The sequence below is a fragment of the Rhinoraja longicauda genome, chromosome 8 (genome assembly GCF_053455715.1).
Source record: "Rhinoraja longicauda isolate Sanriku21f chromosome 8, sRhiLon1.1, whole genome shotgun sequence".
In the NCBI taxonomy this organism is placed as follows: domain Eukaryota; kingdom Metazoa; phylum Chordata; class Chondrichthyes; order Rajiformes; family Arhynchobatidae; genus Rhinoraja; species Rhinoraja longicauda.
Window position 1 is genome coordinate 363,385 of NC_135960.1, and position 18,031 is coordinate 381,415.

Sequence of the window (18,031 nt, forward strand, 5' to 3'; positions counted from 1 at the left end):
ACGGTTGGCAACCCAACATAAACCTCACAGATGTTGAACAATCGCCCTGGACACATCAAATGGAACTACTTCAGGCATGGGCAGGAGTTTAGTTTAGTTTAGTTTAGGGTTAGGGTTAGGGTTGTGGGGGGGAGGGGGTTGTGGAGGGGAGGAGAAGCAATTGCAGATGCCGGTTTAAACCGAAGACAGACGCAGAGTGCTGGAGTAACTCAGCGGGTCAGGCAGCATCTGTGGAGAGAAGGAACGGGTCTGAAGAAGGGTCTCGACCCGAAACGTCCCCTTTCCCTCTCTCCAGAGATGCTGCCTGACCCATTTATTCACAAAATGCTGGAGTAACTCAGCGGGTCAGGCAGCATCTCAGGAGAGAAGGAATGGGTGACGTTTCGGGTCGAGACCCTTCTTCAGACTGATGTCGGGGGTGGGACAAAGGAAGGATATAGGTGGAGACAGGAAGATAGAGGGAGATCTGGGAAGGAGGAGGGGAAGAGAGGGACAGAGGAACTATCTAAAGCTGGAGAAGTCGACGTTCATACCACCGGGCTGCTTTCGGTGGAGGCATCCGTCTGGAGGCGGGTGAGTTTGCGTTTCGGTGGAGGCATACTATCTTCAGTACTGTGCAGGGTTTGAAGGGCCGAATGGCCTTCGCTGGTTGTGGACTGGGGTGGGTGGTTTGTCCGTGTGCTCTGAGGATAACATTGGCAGGAAGCGTGAAGTGAAAGTCATGCCGTGCCAAGTGCTGGGTCCAGGGACCTGACCTCCCATCCCACTTTCCCACAGAGCGTGGAGCCAGGGAGAGCCCTGGAGGATTCCACTCCCAGCCTTTCCCATCCGCACTGGGGGCGTTAGCTACAACTCCTCAGCCTGGCCCAGCCTCCTGCTGTCCGCACACTCCCTGCCTCCCACCCTCACTACCCAGTGACCATCCGAACCTCAGCACTCACCCTCAAGGCCACTGCGAGCTGTCCCGTCCCACACCGTCCCGTCCCATCCCGTCCCACTGCAGGCCGGTGCAGGTCAGTGCAGGCCGGTGCGGGCCGGTGCGGGCCGGTCTAGGCCGGTGCGGGCCGGTCCAGGCCGGTGCAGGGCGGTCCAGGCCGGTGCAGGGCGGTGCAGGGCGGTCCAGGCCGGTGCAGGCCGGTGCGGGGCAGACCAGACCGGTCCAGGCCGGTGCAGGCCGGTGCAGCGCTGAGTGTCAACATGAATCAGGTCTCCCGCTGCCACTGTTTATCAGGCTGTGCGTGCCAGAGGATAAAGGCTTGTCTTCACTCTTCACTTCACTTGGTGAGGTTCAGGCTGAGCCTGAGTGTAGCTGGCACGCACTAACCCAGCACACAGCCACACACACTAACACTCAGCAAAACACTGAGGTAACAAAGCAAACCCCATCAGCACTCTCTCACCCACCCACCCACCCACCCTCCCGCCCACCCACCCACCTGCCCCCGCTGACTGTCAGCAGATCTGGGCCCCTCAGTCCCACCTGTACAATGTGGATGGCACTGCGGGCAGGTGAAGGGAAGATATGCTTTTGGATAATATGTCTTCCATTCATTAGTCCTCAGGACCATCTACATACCCAGATCCCTCTCCCCGACTTTCAGTTTGAAGAAGGGTCTCGACCCGAAACGTCACCTATCCATGTTCTCATCGGATGCTGCCTGACCCACTGAGTTACTCCAGCACTCTGTGTTTTTGCCACCTCATGTTCGCTGAGTGAGTCACACATTGGCATCTGTGCCGTGTCATGTTTGACGGGCCGGTGCAGGTGGGGAAGGCATCTTGCAGCTTGATGGCGTTTTGCCAACTCACTCTGCACCGCTGTCTCACCCGTGACACCTCAATTACAGGTGGGTGCCGATGATTACATCCATCCCTCACCCACCTTCCGTGACTCCCTGCATTCGCAGAACCTGTTGTTTTTCAAGGAACCGGTTTGAAGTTGGAAACTATTTATAACCAAAACTGCTCGTGGCAATGTAGACCACATGCAGGGTGGAGAGAGAGATTAAGCAGTGACACACGCAGAGAGTGCTGGAGTAACTCAGCGGGTCAGGCAGCATCTGTGGAGAACATGGATAGGTGACGTTTCACAGAGTGCTGGAGTAACTCAGTGGGTCAGGCAGCATCTGTGGAGAACATGGATAGGTGACGTTTCGGGTCGAGACATTTCTTCAGAGTCAAAACAGTCTGAAGATGGGTCTCGACCCGATACGTCACCCATTCCTTCTCTCCACAGATGCTGCCTGACCCGCTGAGTTACTCCAGCACTCTGTGAAACGTCACCTATCCATGTTCTCCACAGATGCTGCCTGACCCGCTGAGTTACTCCAGCATTTTGTGTCTACCTTCGATTTAAACCAGCATCTGCAGTTTTCTCCCTACAATGCTCCTAGTGCAGCTACACCAACGCCTAGTACAACTGGAGCATTACATGCCACCTTCGATGCCAGGTCCCTGCCATATGAAGAACACCATGGCACAAGCCTCCTTCACCACCCGGTCTCTCTGCTCTAGGCGGAGTGAGTCTCACGAGAGGAATAGATCGTGTAGACGCACAGAGTCTCTTGCCCAGAGTAGGGGAATCGAGGACCAGAGGACATGGGTTCAAGGTGAAGGGGAAAAGATTTAATAGGAATCTGAGGGGTAACATTTCCACACAGAGGGTGGTGGGTGTATGGAACGAGCTGCCGGAGGAGGTAGTTGAGGCTGGGACTATCCCAACATTTAAGAAACAGTCGGACAGGTACATGGATAGGACGGGTTTGGAGGGATATGGGCCAAACACAGGCAGGTGGGACTAGTGTAGATGGGACATGTTGGCCGGTGTGGGCAGGTGGGACTAGTGTAGATGGGGCATGTTGGTCGGTGTGGGCAGGTGGGTCTAGTGTAGATGGGGCATGTTGGCCGGTGTGGGCAGGTGGGCTGAAGGGCCTGTTTCCACACTGTATCACTCTATGACTATATGTGCATGTTTATATACATATATATGATCTATATATATGTGTATTTATATGTATACATATACTGTACACACACTGAACTTTCTTTTCCTCGTTTATTCTATTGTTTACACTGTACCATGTTTACACATTGTGTTGTGCTGCTGCAGGTAAGAATATTGTTTTATTTGGGACACATTTAGTGTCGCCAACTGTCCCGTATTAGCCGGGACATCCTGTATTTTGGGCTAAATTGGTTTGTCCCGTACGGGACCGCCCTTGTCCCCTATTAGGCCCGGGCAGCGCTGTAGGGCCGGACACTGTAGGCCCGGACACTGTAGGCCCGGACAGTGTAGGCCTGGACACTGTAGGCCCGGACACTGTAGGCCCGGACACTGTAGGCCCGGACACTGTAGGCCCGGACAGTGTAGGCCCCGACACTGTAGGCCCGGACAGTGTAGGCCCGGACAGTGTAGGCCCGGAGACTGTAGGCCCGGACACTGTAGGCCCCGACACTGTAGGCCCCGACACTGTAGGGCCGGACACTGTAGGCTCGGACGCTGTAGGCCCGACACTGTAGGCCCAGACACTGTAGGCCCGGACACTGTAGGCTCGGACGCTGTAGGCTCGGACGCTGTAGGCCCCGGACTCTGCAGGCCCCGACACTGTAGGCCCGGACGCTGTATGCCTGGAAACTGTAGGCCCGGACACTGTAGCCACGGACACTGCAGACCCCGACACTGTAGGCCCGGACACTGTAGGCCCCGACACTGTAGGCCCGGACACTGTAGGCCCGGACAGTGTAGGTCCGGAGGCCCAGGCGCCGCTTGACGGAGGTTGCGTAGCAACCCGCCTCCCGGCCCGGGCAGCCGCCATTGGTGGAGCGGGAGCAGGTGGCCGCTGGCTGGGTGAGGTCACGTGGGGCGGTGATGTCACCTTGTCCCGTGTTTGGGAGTGAGGACCTTAGACATATGACAATCCAACACTCTTGTCTCTTGAATGTTATGACTCCATACGTTGGGGAAAGGAGGCTGGTTATATAATAGATGTACGTCAAGATCAAGTGTCAAGTTTAATTATGTCACGAGTACCAACAATGGAACTACGTAATCCCTACTTGTAGTGGAGTAACAGGCTTGTAACACAATGCACACAGATCACACGGAATAAATACAACATCTAGACAGTCAGAAAACAATTTAGTGCAAGGAAAAGCCCAAAGTTATTGGCCCAACCTAAGACAGCCCATCCTTCAATGGTAGAGGCAAAATGCTGGAGTAACTCAGCGGGTCAGGCAGCATCTGTGGAGAACATGGATAGGTGACGTTTCACAGAGTGCTGGAGTAACTCAGAGGGTCAGGCAGCATCTGTGGAGAACATGGATAGGTGACGTTTCACAGAGTGCTGGAGTAACTCAGAGGGTCAGGCAGCATCTGTGGAGAACATGGATAGGTGACGTTTCGGATCGAGACCCTGCTTCAGTCTGAAGAACAGTCTCGACCCGAAACGTCACCTGTTCCTTCTCTCCACAGATGCTGCCTGACCCGCTGAGTTACTCCAGAATTTTGCGTATACCTTCGATTTAAACCAGCATCTGCAGTTTTCTTTCCTAGACTAAACTACTGGGCGATCCTCTTGAATTGCTGCCAAAGCCTCTTCCGCGCTGTGCTCTCCTGTCCAGTCCACTCAGTAACAGAGGGGCAGTGTCCAGTGGGTTCAGCACCCCCTCCCTGTTTTCAACCTTTAATCGTTTCCCATGAAAGCTGTCTCCTACTGCGGGCGGGCGTGCATCTCCCAGCAAGGCCCCTTCCCTCCCGCTGTTCATTATCTCCAGCTAAAGTGGTTCACTTCACGCGACTGTCAATCTGCATCAATGGTCTCCAGGACAATGCCGACCGGACTGGGACAAATGGATGTCCTGCTGAGCTCTTCACAGGCCCCAACCCAACTCGTAAAGCGGCCAACTCCTCCGCTCTTCCCCAATTGCCCTTCCTTCTGATTTAAGCTGGGACCAACGGGTCCACTTGGTCAATAGACAATAGGTGCAGGAGGAGGCCATTCGGCTCTTCGAGCCAGCACCGCCATTCAATGTGATCATGGCTGATCATTCTCAATCAGTACCCCGTTCCTGCCTTCTCCCCATACCCCCTGACTCCGCTATCCTTAAGAGCTCTATCTAACTCTCTCTTGAATGCATTCAGAGAATTGGCCTCCACTGCCTTATGAGGCAGAGAATTCCACAGATTCACAACTCTCTGACTGAAAATGTTTTTCCTCATCTCAGTTCTAAACGGCCTACCCCTTATTCTTAAACTGTGGCCCCTTGTTCTGGACTCCCCCAACATTGGGAACATGTTTCCTGCCTCTAACGTGTCCAACCCCTTAATAATCTTATACGTTTCGATAAGATCCCCTCTCATCCTTCTAAATTCCAATGTATACAAGCCTAGTCGCTCCAGTCTTTCAACATACGACAGTCCCGCCATTCCGGGAATTAACCTAGTAAACCTACGCTGCACACCCTCAATAGCAAGAATATCCTTCCTCAAATTTGGAGACCGAAACTGCACACAGTCCTCCAGGTGCGGTCTCACTAGGGCCCTGTATAACTGCACACAGTACTCCAGGTGCGGTCTCACCAGTGCCCTGTACAACTGCACACAGTACTCCAGGTGTGGTCTCACTGGGGCCCTGTACAACTGCACACAGTACTCCAGGTGGGGTCTCACTGGGGCCCTTCCTTCTGATTTAAGCTGGGACCAACGGGTCCACTTGGTCTAGTACTAAGTTAAAAAAGCAACAAGACACACAGGCTCGGTGGGCCGAATGGCCTAATTCTGCATCCGCGGTCCATTCGTACGCACAAGAAGGCGTGGGAACTGGTGAGGGGGGAGTGGGACGAATGACTGAGGCAGGAATAGTTGTTCCTGGCAGGAGTGCCGCTATGGATGAGCTCTCCGTGATCCAGGATTTGGGAATTCAGCTCCTGGGAATGTTCTGCCACCTCTAGATGCTGCTGCCTCCCAGTGGGGGGGGAGGGTATTCCCAGATTCACCGTCCCTGGGCCAGTGAGCAGAGGGCAGTGTTACACTGAACTCTAACAAGACACATCTCTGAATCGGCACGGTGGTACAGCGGGTAGAGCTGCTGCCTCACGGCGCCAGAGACCCGGGTTCCATCCCGACTACGGGCGCTGTCTGTACGGAGTTTGCACGTTCTCCCCGTGACCTGCGTGGGTTTTCTCCGGGTGCTCCGGTTTCCTCCCACACTCCAAAGACGTGCAGGTTTGTAGGTTATATTGGCTTCTGTAAATTGTCCCCAGTGTGTGTAGGATAGTGTTAGTGTGCGGGGATCGCTGGTCGGCGCGGACTCGATGGGCCGAAGGGCCTGTTTCTGCGCTGTATCTCTAAACTAAACTGAACTGATCTAAACTAGTTAGGGGGTGTATGGAACGAGCTGCCAGAGGAGGTAGTTGAGGCAGGGACTACCCCAACGTTTAAGAAACAGTTGGAAAGGTACATGGATAGGACAGGTTTGGAGGGATATGGACCAAACGCAGGCAGGTGGGACTAGTGTAGATGGGGCATGTTGGTCGGTGTGGGCAGGTGGGACTAGTGTAGATGGGGCATGTTGGTCGGTGTGGGCAGGTGGGACTAGTGTAGATGGGGCATGTTGGCCGGTGTGGGACTAGTGTAGATGGGGCATGTTGGTCGGTGTGGGCAGGTGGGACTAGTGTAGATGGGGCATGTTGGTCGGTGTGGGCAGGTGGGACTAGTGTAGATGGGGCATGTTGGTCGGTGTGGGCAGCTGGGACTAGTGTAGATGGGGCATGTTGGCCGGTGTGGGCGGGTGGGACTAGTGTAGATGGGGCATGTTGGTCGGTGTGGGCAGGTGGGACTAGTGTAGATGGGGCATGTTGGTTGGTGTGGGCAGGTGGGACTAGTGTAGATGGGGCATGTTGGCCGGTGTGGGCAGGTGGGACTAGTGTAGATGGGGCATGTTGGTCGGTGTGGGCAGGTGGGATTAGAGTAGATGGGGCATGTTGGCCGGTGTGGGCAGGTGGGACTAGTGTAGATGGGGCATGTTGGCCGGTGTGGGCAGGTGGGACTAGTGTAGATGCGGCATGTTGGTCGGTGTGGGCAGGTGGGACTAGTGTAGATGGGGCATGTTGGTCGGTGTGGGCAGGTGGGATTAGTGTAGATGGGGCATGTTGGCCGGTGTGGGCAGGTGGGACTAGTGTAGATGGGGCATGTTGGCCGGTGTGGGCAGGTGGGACTAGTGTAGATGGGGCATGTTGGTCGGTGTGGGCAGGTGGGATTAGTGTAGATGGGGCATGATGGCCGGTGTGGGCAGGTGGGACTAGTGTAGATGGGGCATGTTGGTAGGTGTGGGCAGGTGGGACTAGTGTAGATGGGGCATGTTGGTCGGTGTGGGCAGGTGGGACTAGTGTAGATGGGGCACGTTGGTCGGCGTGGGCAGGTGGGACTAGTGTAGATGGGGCATGTTGGTCAGTGTGGGCAGGTGGGATTAGTGTAGATGGGGCATGTTGGTCGGTGTGGGCAGGTGGGACTAGTGTAGATGGGGCATGTTGGTTGGTGTGGGCAGGTGGGACTAGCGTAGATGGGGCATGTTGGCCGGTGTGGGCAGGTGGGACTAGTGTAGATGGGGCATGTTGGTCGGTGTGGGCAGGTGGGACTAGTGTAGATGGGGCATGTTGGCCGGTGTGGGCAGGTGGGACTAGTGTAGATGGGGCATGTTGGCCGGTGTGGGCAGGTGGGACTAGTGTAGATGGGGCATGTTGGTCGGTGTGGGCAGGTGGGATTAGTGTAGATGGGGCATGTTGGTCGGTGTGGGCAGGTGGGACTAGTGTAGATGGGGCATGTTGGTCGGTGTGGGCAGGTGGGACTAGTGTAGATGGGGCATGTTGGTCGGTGTGGGCAGGTGGGATTAGTGTAGATGGGGCATGTTGGTCGGTGTGGCAGGTGGGACTAGTGTAGATGGGGCATGTTGGTCGGTGTGGGCAGGTGGGACTAGTGTAGATGGGGCATGTTGGTCGGTGTGGGCAGGTGGGGCTAGTGTAGATGGGCATGTTGGTCGGTGTGGGCAGGTGGGACTAGTGTAGATGGGCATGTTGGTCGGTGTGGGCAGGTGGGACTAGTGTAGATGGGCATGTTGGTCGGTGTGGGCAGGTGGGACTAGTGTAGATGGGGCATGTTGGTTGGTGTGGGCAGGTGGGACTAGTGTAGATGGGGCATGTTGGCCGGTGTGGGCAGGTGGGACTAGTGTAGATGGGGCATGTTGGTTTGTGTGGGCAGGTGGGATTAGTGTAGATGGGGCATGTTGGCCGGTGTGGGCAGGTGGGACTAGTGTAGATGGGGCATGTTGGTAGGTGTGGGCAGGTGGGACTAGTGTAGATGGGGCATGTTGGTCGGTGTGGGCAGGTGGGACTAGTGTAGATGGGGCAATGGGCATGTTGGTCGGTGTGGGCAGGTGGGACTAGTGTAGATGGGCATGTTGGTCGGTGTGGGCAGGTGGGACTAGTGTAGATGGGCATGTTGGTCGGTGTGGGCAGGTGGGACTAGTGTAGATGGGGCATGTTGGTTGGTGTGGGCAGGTGGGACTAGTGTAGATGGGGCATGTTGGCCGGTGTGGGCAGGTGGGACTAGTGTAGATGGGGCATGTTGGTTGGTGTGGGCAGGTGGGATTAGTGTAGATGGGGCATGTTGGCCGGTGTGGGCAGGTGGGACTAGTGTAGATGGGGCATGTTGGTAGGTGTGGGCAGGTGGGACTAGTGTAGATGGGGCATGTTGGTCGGTGTGGGCAGGTGGGACTAGTGTAGATGGGGCATGTTGGCCGGTGTGGGCAGGTGGGATTAGTGTAGATGGGGCATGTTGGCCGGTGTGGGCAGGTGGGACTAGTGTAGATGGGGCATGTTGGTCGGTGTGGGCAGGTGGGACTAGTGTAGATGGGGCATGTTGGTCGGTGTGGGCAGGTGGGACTAGTGTAGATGGGGCATGTTGGTCGGTGTGGGCAGGTGGGACTAGTGTAGATGGGGCATGTTGGTCGGTGTGGGCAGGTGGGATTAGTGTAGATGGGGCATGTTGGTCGGTGTGGCAGGTGGGACTAGTGTAGATGGGGCATGTTGGTCGGTGTGGGCAGGTGGTACTAGTGTAGATGGGGCATGTTGGTCGGTGTGGCAGGTGGGACTAGTGTAGATGGGGCATGTTGGTCGGTGTGGGCGGGTGGGACTAGTGTAGATGGGGCATGTTGGTCGGTGTGGGCAGGTGGGACTAGTGTAGATGGGGCATGTTGGTCGGTGTGGGCAGGTGGGACTAGTGTAGATGGGGCATGTTGGTCGGTGTGGGCAGGTGGGACTAGTGTAGATGGGGCATGTTGGTCGGTGTGGGCAGGTGGGACTAGTGTAGATGGGGCATGTTGGTCGGTGTGGGCAGGTGGGACTAGTGTAGATGGGGCATGTTGGTCGGTGTGGGCGGGTGGGACTAGTGTAGATGGGCCATGTTGGTCGGTGTGGGCAGGTGGGACTAGTGTAGATGGGGCATGTTGGTCGGTGTGGGCAGGTGGGACTAGTGTAGATGGGGCATGTTGGTCGGTGTGGGCAGGTGGGACTAGTGTAGATGGGGCATGTTGGTCGGTGTGGGCAGGTGGGACTGGTGTAGATGGGGCATGTTGGTCGGTGTGGGCAGGTGGGATTAGTGTAGATGGGGCATGTTGGTCGGTGTGGGCAGGTGGGACTAGTGTAGATGGGGCATGTTGGTCGGTGTGGGCAGGTGGGACTAGTGTAGATGGGGCATGTTGGCCGGTGTGGGCAGGTGGGACTAGTGTAGATGGGGCATGTTGGTCGGTGTGGGCAGGTGGGATTAGTGTAGATGGGGCATGTTGGTCGGTGTGGGCAGGTGGGACTAGTGTAGATGGGGCATGTTGGTCGGTGTGGGCAGGTGGGACTAGTGTAGATGGGGCATGTTGGTCGGTGTGGGCAGGTGGGATTAGTGTAGATGGGGCATGTTGGTCGGTGTGGCAGGTGGGACTAGTGTAGATGGGGCATGTTGGTCGGTGTGGGCAGGTGGGACTAGTGTAGATGGGGCATGTTGGTCGGTGTGGGCAGGTGGGACTAGTGTAGATGGGCATGTTGGTCGGTGTGGGCAGGTGGGACTAGTGTAGATGGGCATGTTGGTCGGTGTGGGCAGGTGGGACTAGTGTAGATGGGCATGTTGGTCGGTGTGGGCAGGTGGGACTAGTGTAGATGGGGCATGTTGGTCGGTGTGGGCAGGTGGGACTAGTGTAGATGGGGCATGTTGGCCGGTGTGGGCAGGTGGGACTAGTGTAGATGGGGCATGTTGGTCGGTGTGGGCAGGTGGGACTAGTGTAGATGGGGCATGTTGGCCGGTGTGGGCAGGTGGGACTAGTGTAGATGGGGCATGTTGGCCGGTGTGGGCAGGTGGGACTAGTGTAGATGGGGCATGTTGGTCGGTGTGGGCAAGTGGGATTAGTGTAGATGGGGCATGTTGGTCGGTGTGGGCAGGTGGGACTAGTGTAGATGGGGCATGTTGGTCGGTGTGGGCAGGTGGGACTAGTGTAGATGGGGCATGTTGGTCGGTGTGGGCAGGTGGGATTAGTGTAGATGGGGCATGTTGGTCGGTGTGGCAGGTGGGACTAGTGTAGATGGGGCATGTTGGTCGGTGTGGGCAGGTGGGACTAGTGTAGATGGGGCATGTTGGTCGGTGTGGGCAGGTGGGGCTAGTGTAGATGGGCATGTTGGTCGGTGTGGGCAGGTGGGACTAGTGTAGATGGGCATGTTGGTCGGTGTGGGCAGGTGGGACTAGTGTAGATGGGCATGTTGGTCGGTGTGGGCAGGTGGGACTAGTGTAGATGGGGCATGTTGGTTGGTGTGGGCAGGTGGGACTAGTGTAGATGGGGCATGTTGGCCGGTGTGGGCAGGTGGGACTAGTGTAGATGGGGCATGTTGGTTGGTGTGGGCAGGTGGGATTAGTGTAGATGGGGCATGTTGGCCGGTGTGGGCAGGTGGGACTAGTGTAGATGGGGCATGTTGGTAGGTGTGGGCAGGTGGGACTAGTGTAGATGGGGCATGTTGGTCGGTGTGGGCAGGTGGGACTAGTGTAGATGAGGCATGTTGGTCGGCGTGGGCAGGTGGGACTAGTGTAGATGGGGCATGTTGGTCTATGTGGGCAGGTGGGATTAGTGTAGATGGGGCATGTTGGTCGGTGTGGGCAGGTGGGACTAGTGTAGATGGGGCATGTTGGCCGGTGTGGGCAGGTGGGATTAGTGTAGATGGGGCATGTTGGCCGGTGTGGGCAGGTGGGACTAGTGTAGATGGGGCATGTTGGTCGGTGTGGGCAGGTGGGAATAGTGTAGATGGGGCATGTTGGTCGGTGTGGGCAGGTGGGACTAGTGTAGATGGGGCATGTTGGTCGGTGTGGGCAGGCTGAACGAGACAAAGAGACCGTGGAAAGTACGGGCAAGGGTTAGTTTGGGTGTCAGGAGTTCTGGGGCAAAGGCCAGGAGAGTGATTGAATGGCAGAGTTGATTTGATGGGCTGAATGGCCTAATTCTGCTCCTATGAACTTATAAAAGGGGCTGTCTCGGGAGAAAGCCCACGTGGTCACAGGCCGAACATACAAACTCCACACAGACAGCACCCGAGGTCAGGGTCTGTTTCCATGCTGTGTCTCTAAACTTAGACACCTGTTGTTGAAGAGGTTGCCCTTGCAGTATTGTGTTCAGTCCAGGTGGGTCAGCTCGTCATCAGCGGTCATTGGGAGCGAGTGTGACTGTCCTCTCCATAGGGTCGGGACGCCTGTGCGTGGCTTTGTTTAACATGTGGAGACTGGTGCACAGACGGCCACCACACGGTCCTTGACAGATCTGGCTCAGGACCCAGTTGCGTGGAGCCCAAGACGACCGGGGTCCCTTTTCTGCTGCAGCCTTCATCCATCCGCCTTCCCAGCCGTTGTGACGCTCCACTAAAGTCAGCCATCACCCTCCCTCCGCCTGTTCCACCGTTGAGGTCTTGGTTGGATCGCTCTTTGTCAGGGACCTCCTCCTCGACCGTATCTCCATGGGTGACCCTACCAGGAGCGTAGGTTCAGACGGCATCGCTCTGAGGATCTCAGGACCACACTGGGCTTGTGTTCACTGGAGTTTAGAAGGATTAGAGGGGATCTTATAGAGACGTATAAATTTATAAAAGGACTGGACAAGCTAGATGCAGGAAACATGTTCCCAATGTTGGGGGAGTCCAGAACCTGGGGCCACACAGTCTAAGAATAAAGAGGAGGCCGTTTAAAACTGAGGTGAGAAGGAACTTTTTCACCCAGAGAGTTGTGAATTTGTGGGATTCTCTGCCACAGAGGGCAGTGGAGGCCAATTCACTGGATGGATTTAAGAGAGAGTTAGATAGAGCTCTAGGGGCTAGTGAAATCGAGGGATATGGGGAGAAGGCAGGCACGGGTTACTGATTGTGGATGATCAGCCATGATCACAATGAATGGCGGTGCTGGCTCGATGGGCCGAATGGCCTCCTCCTGCACCTATTGTCTATGTTTCTATGTTTCTAAGCTTCTCCACCACCACAAGGTGACAATCCACAGAGAAAATGCTATTAAGCTGCACACTGCACAGAGAAGTTTCACGAGGATGTTGCCAGGACTAGAGGGTGTGAGCTACAGGGAGAGGTTGAGCAGGCTGGGTCTCTATTCCATGGAGCGCAGGAGGATGAGGGGGGATCTTATAGAGGTGTACAAATTCATGAGAGGAATAGATCGGGTAGATGCACAGTCTCTTGCCCAGAGTAGGGGAATCGAGGACCAGAGGACATAGGTTCAAGGTGAAGGGGAAAGATCTTATAAGAACCTGAGGGGTAACTTTTCCACACAGAGGGTGGTGGGTGTATGGAACGAGCTGCCGGAGGAGGCAGCTGAGGCTAGGACTATCGCAATGTTTAAGAAACATTTAGACTGGTACATGTATAGGACGGGTTTAGAGGGAATGTGTGTAGGAAGGAACTGCAGATGCTGTTTTACACCCAAGACAGACACAAAGTGCTGGAGTAACTCAGCGGGTCAGGCAGCATCTGTGGAGAACATGGATAGGTGACGTTTCACAGAGTGCTGGAGTAACTCAGCGGGTCAGGCAGCATCTGTGGAGAACATGGATAGGTGACGTTTCACAGAGTGCTGGAGTAACTCAGCGGGTCAGGCAGCATCTGTGGAGAGAAGGAATGGGTGATGTTTTGGATCGAGACCCTTCTTCAGACTGATGTCAGGGGAGGGGGCGGGACAGAGATAGAATGTAGTCGGAGTCAGGAAGACCAGTGGGAGAACTGGGAAGGGGGAGGGGATGGAGAGGACAGGCAGGGATTATCTGAAGTTATATTTGAGGGCGTGAGTCTGGCGTTGGATGAAGTGCAGTTGGGGTCCATTGTATCTTTACTTCACGTGAGCTCTCCCCAATAATCGGACCCTTGCGGTCAATTTCGGTCATTGCAATAATCCGCTGAGTCTAGACTGAATAAGTGTATCTCGGGTCAAGCAGACCTGACCCGTATATGGGGGGCTCGCAGGTTGGCACGGACTCGATGGGCTGAGCGGCCTGTTTCTCCGCTGTATCGCTAAACTAAACTAAACACCTGTGGTCACCTTGCGACAACCTGTTCTCACTTCACCTGAAACCTTCCGTCTCCCTGGGAACAGGGAGCCTCGTTCCACGTCATAAGGTCACAAGTGATAGGAGCAGAATTAGGCCATTCGGCCCATTGAGTCTACTCCTCCATTCAATCATGGCTGATCTATCTCTCCCTCCTAACCCCATTCTCCTGCCTTCTCCCCATAACCCCTGACACCCGCACTGATCAACAATCTATCTATCTCTGCCTTAAAAATACCCACTGACTTGTGGCCTCCACAGCCGTCTGTGGCAAAGAATCCCACAGATTCACCACCCTCTGACTGAAGAAATTCCTCCTCATCTCCTTCCTAAAGGAACGTCCTTTAATTCTGAGGCTGTGCCCTCTGGCCCTAGACTCTCCCACTAGTGGAAACATCCTCTCCACATCCACTCTATCCAGGTATTTCCCATCCATGCATTCATATCATCATATCATATCATATCATATATATACAACCGGAAACAGGCCTTTTCGGCCCTCCAAGTCCGTGCCGCCCAGTGATCCCCGTACATTAACACTATCCTACACCCACTAGGGACAATTTTTACATTTACCCAGCCAATTAACCTACATACCTGTACGTCTTTGGAGTGTGGGAGGAAACCGAAGATCTTGGAGAAAACCCACGCAGGTCACGGGGAGAACGTACAAACTCCTTACAGTGCAGCACCCGTAGTCAGGATCGAACCTGAGTCTCCGGCGCTGCATTCGCTGTAAAGCAGCAACTCTACCGCTGCGCCACCGTGCCGCCATCCTCTTCGAGTCACAGAGTGACACAGTGTGGAAACAGGCCCTTCGGCCCATCTAGCCCACACCGACCAACATGCCCCATCTACACTAGTCCCACCTGCCCACACCGACCAACATGCCCCATCTACACTAGTCCCACCTGCCCACACCGGCCAACATGCCCCATCTACACTAGTCCCACCCACCCACACCGACCAACATGCCCCATCTACACTAGTCCCACCCGCCCACACCGGCGAACATGCCCCATCTACACTAGTCCCACCTGCCCACATGCCCCATCTACACTAGTCCCACCCACCCACACCGACCAACATGCCCCATCTACACTAGTCCCACCCGCCCACACCGGCGAACATGCCCCATCTACACTAGTCCCACCTGCCCACACCGGCCAACATGCCCCATCTACACTAGTCCCACCTGCCCACACCGGCCAACATGCCCCATCTACACTAGTCCCACCTGCCCACACCGACCAACATGCCCCATCTACACTAGTCCCACCTGCCCACACCGGCCAACATGCCCCAGCTACACTAGTCCCACCTGCCCACACCGACCAACATGCCCCATCTACACTAGTCCCACCTGCCCACACCGGCCAACATGCCCCAGCTACACTAGTCCCACCTGCCCACACCGACCAACATGCCCCATCTACACTAGTCCCACCTGCCCACACCGACCAACATGCCCCATCTACACTAGTCCCACCTGCCCACACCGGCCTGCGATGGGCCCATATCCCATCAAACATGTCCTATCCATGTACCTGTCTAACTGTTTCTTAAACGTTGGGATAGTCCCAGCCTCAACTACCTCCTCCGGCAGCTCGTTCCATACACCCACCACCCTCAAAAAGTTGAAAAAGTTACCCCTCAGATTCCTATTAAATCTTTTCCCCTTCATAGAAACATAGAAACATACCTGCCTTCTCTCCATACCCCCTGATCCCTTTAGCAAAAAGGGCCACATCTAACTCCCTCTTAAATATAGCCAATGAACTGGCCTCAACTACCTTCTGTGGCAGAGAATTCCACAGACTCACCACTCTCTGTGTGAAGAAATGTTTTCTTATCTCGGTCTTAAAAGACTTCCCCCTTATCCTTAAGCTGTGACCCCTGGTTCTGGACTCCCCCAACATCGGGAACAATCTTCCCGCATCTAGCCTTTCCAACCCCTTAAGAATTTAATATGTTTCTATAAGATCCCCCCTCAGTCTTCTAAATTCCAGCGAGTACAAGCCCAGTCTATCCAGTCTTTCCTCATATGAAAGTCCCGCCATCCCAGGGATCAATCTGGTGAACCTTCTCTGTACTCCCTCTAAGGCAAGAATGTCTTTCCTCAGGTTAGGGGACCAAAACTGCACACAATACTCCAGGTGCGGTCTCACCAAGGCCCTGTACAACTGCAGCAGAACCTCACTGCTCCTAAACTCAAATCCTCTTGCTATGAATGCCAACATACCATTCGCTTTCTTCACTGCCTGCTGCACCTGCATGCTTGCTTTCAATGACTGGTGCACCATGACACCCAGGTCACGTTGCATCTCCCCTTCTCCCAATCGGTGACCATTCAGGTAATACTCTGCTTTCCTGTTCTTGCCGCCAAAGTGGATAACCTCACATTTATCCACATTATAATTGCATCTGCATGCATTTGCCCACTCGCCTAATCTATCCAAGTCACTCTGCAGCCTCCTAGCATCCTCCTCGCAGCTAACACTGCCACCCAGCTTCGTGTCATCCGCAAACTTAGAGATGTTGCATTCAATTCCCTCATCCAAATCATTAATATAAACTGTAAATAACTGGGGTCCCAGCACTGAGCCGTTGCGGTACCCCCACTAGTCACTGCCTGCCATTCCGAAAAGGACCCGTTTATTCCTACTCTTTGCTTCCTGTCCGCCAACCAATTTTCTATCCACCTCAACACTGAACCCTCAATACCGTGTGCTTTAAGTTTGTACACCAATCTCCTATGTGGGACCTTGTCGAAGGCCTTCTGAAAGTCCAGATATAACACATCGACTGGTTCTCTCCCTTATCCACTCTACTAGTTACATCCTCCCACTCTACTAGTTACATCCTAGTCACCTTGAACCTATGTCCTCTGGTGTGTAATGCTGGTGTACATCGAAGGTAGACCACAGAGTGCTGGAGTAACTCAGGCGGGTCAGGCAGCATCTGTGGAGAACATGGATAGGTGACGTTTTGGATCGAGACCCTTCTTCAGTCTGAGAAGGGTCTCGACCCGAAACGTCACCCATTCCTTCTCTCCAGAGATGCTGCCTGACCCGCTGAGTTACTCCAGCATTTTGTTCCTATTTTCCATATCTGCTTCTTGATTCCCCCTCTCTCCACCCTCCCTCTCTCCCCTTCTCTCACTGTCCTTCTCTCCCACCCCACTACCTCTCCCACTCCCTCCTCCCTCTCCCCCTCCCCCGCCCAGCCCAGCCCTCTCCCCCTCCCCCTCCCCCGCCCTCTCCCCCTCCCCCCTCCCACTCCCCCTCCCACTCCCACTCCCTCTCCCCCCTCTTCTCTTCCTCCTCCTCCTCCTCTACCCTAATCCCTCGCACCCCTACCCCTCCCACTCCCCACTCCCCCCTCCCTTCTCCACACGCCCCCCATTCTCTCCCCCTCCCACCTCTCTTCCCCTCCCTCCCTCCCTCCCTCCCTCCCTCCCTCCCTCCCTCCCTCCCTCCCTCCCCCTCCCTCCCCTCCCCCCTCCCTCTCCCTCCCCCCCCTCCCTCTCCCCTCCCTCTTAGTGTTAGTGTTAGGAGTGTCATTGTTAGTGTGTGTCGGTGTGTGTTGGTGTTAGTGTGTGTCAGCGTGTATGTTAGTGTGTGTGTTAGTGTGTTAGTTTGTGTTAGTGTTGGTGTGTAGTTTGTGTCAGTGTTAGTGTGTGTTAGTGTTAGTGTGTGTCAGTGTGTGTGTGTCAGTGTGTGTTAGTGTGTGTGTTAGTGTTAGTGTGTGTTAGTGTGTGTTAGTGTTAGTGTGTGTGTTAGTGTGTGTTAGTGTGTGTTAGTGTGTGTGTTAGTGTGTGTGTTAGTGTTAGTGTGTGTTAGTGTGTGTCAGTGTTAGTGTGTGTTAGTGTGTGTTAGTGTGTGTTAGTGTTTGTTAGTGTGTGCTAGTGTGTGTGTTAGTGTTAGTGTGTGTTAGTGTGTGTTAGTGTGTGTCAGTGTGTGTTAGTGTCAGTGTGTGTTAGTGTCAGTGTGTGTTAGTGTGTGTCAGTGTGTGTTAGTGTGTATGTTAGTGTGTTAGTGTGTGTGTCAGTGTGTGTGTTAGTGTGTGTTAGTGTGTGTGTTAGTGTGTGTTAGTGTGTGTGTTAGCGTGTGTTAGTGTGTGTGTTAGTGTGTGTTAGTGTGTGTGTTAGTGTGTGTTAGTGTGTGTGTTAGTGTGTGTTAGTGTGTGTCAGTGTGTGTTAGTGTGTGTGAGTGTGTGTTAGTGTCCGGGGGAGGGCCGGGCGCTGTGTGTTCACGGTTCACCAACACTCCTCGCCTTTCAGGGGGCGGTGAGGGAGGGAGGGAGGGAGGGATCGATCACTGAGGACCTGGGGCCGGGCATGAAGCCGGTTTAAAAAGGGGCCGCGGCGGCTGCGACTTCAGTCTCTGCCCCTCTCCTCTACAGCCAGAGTC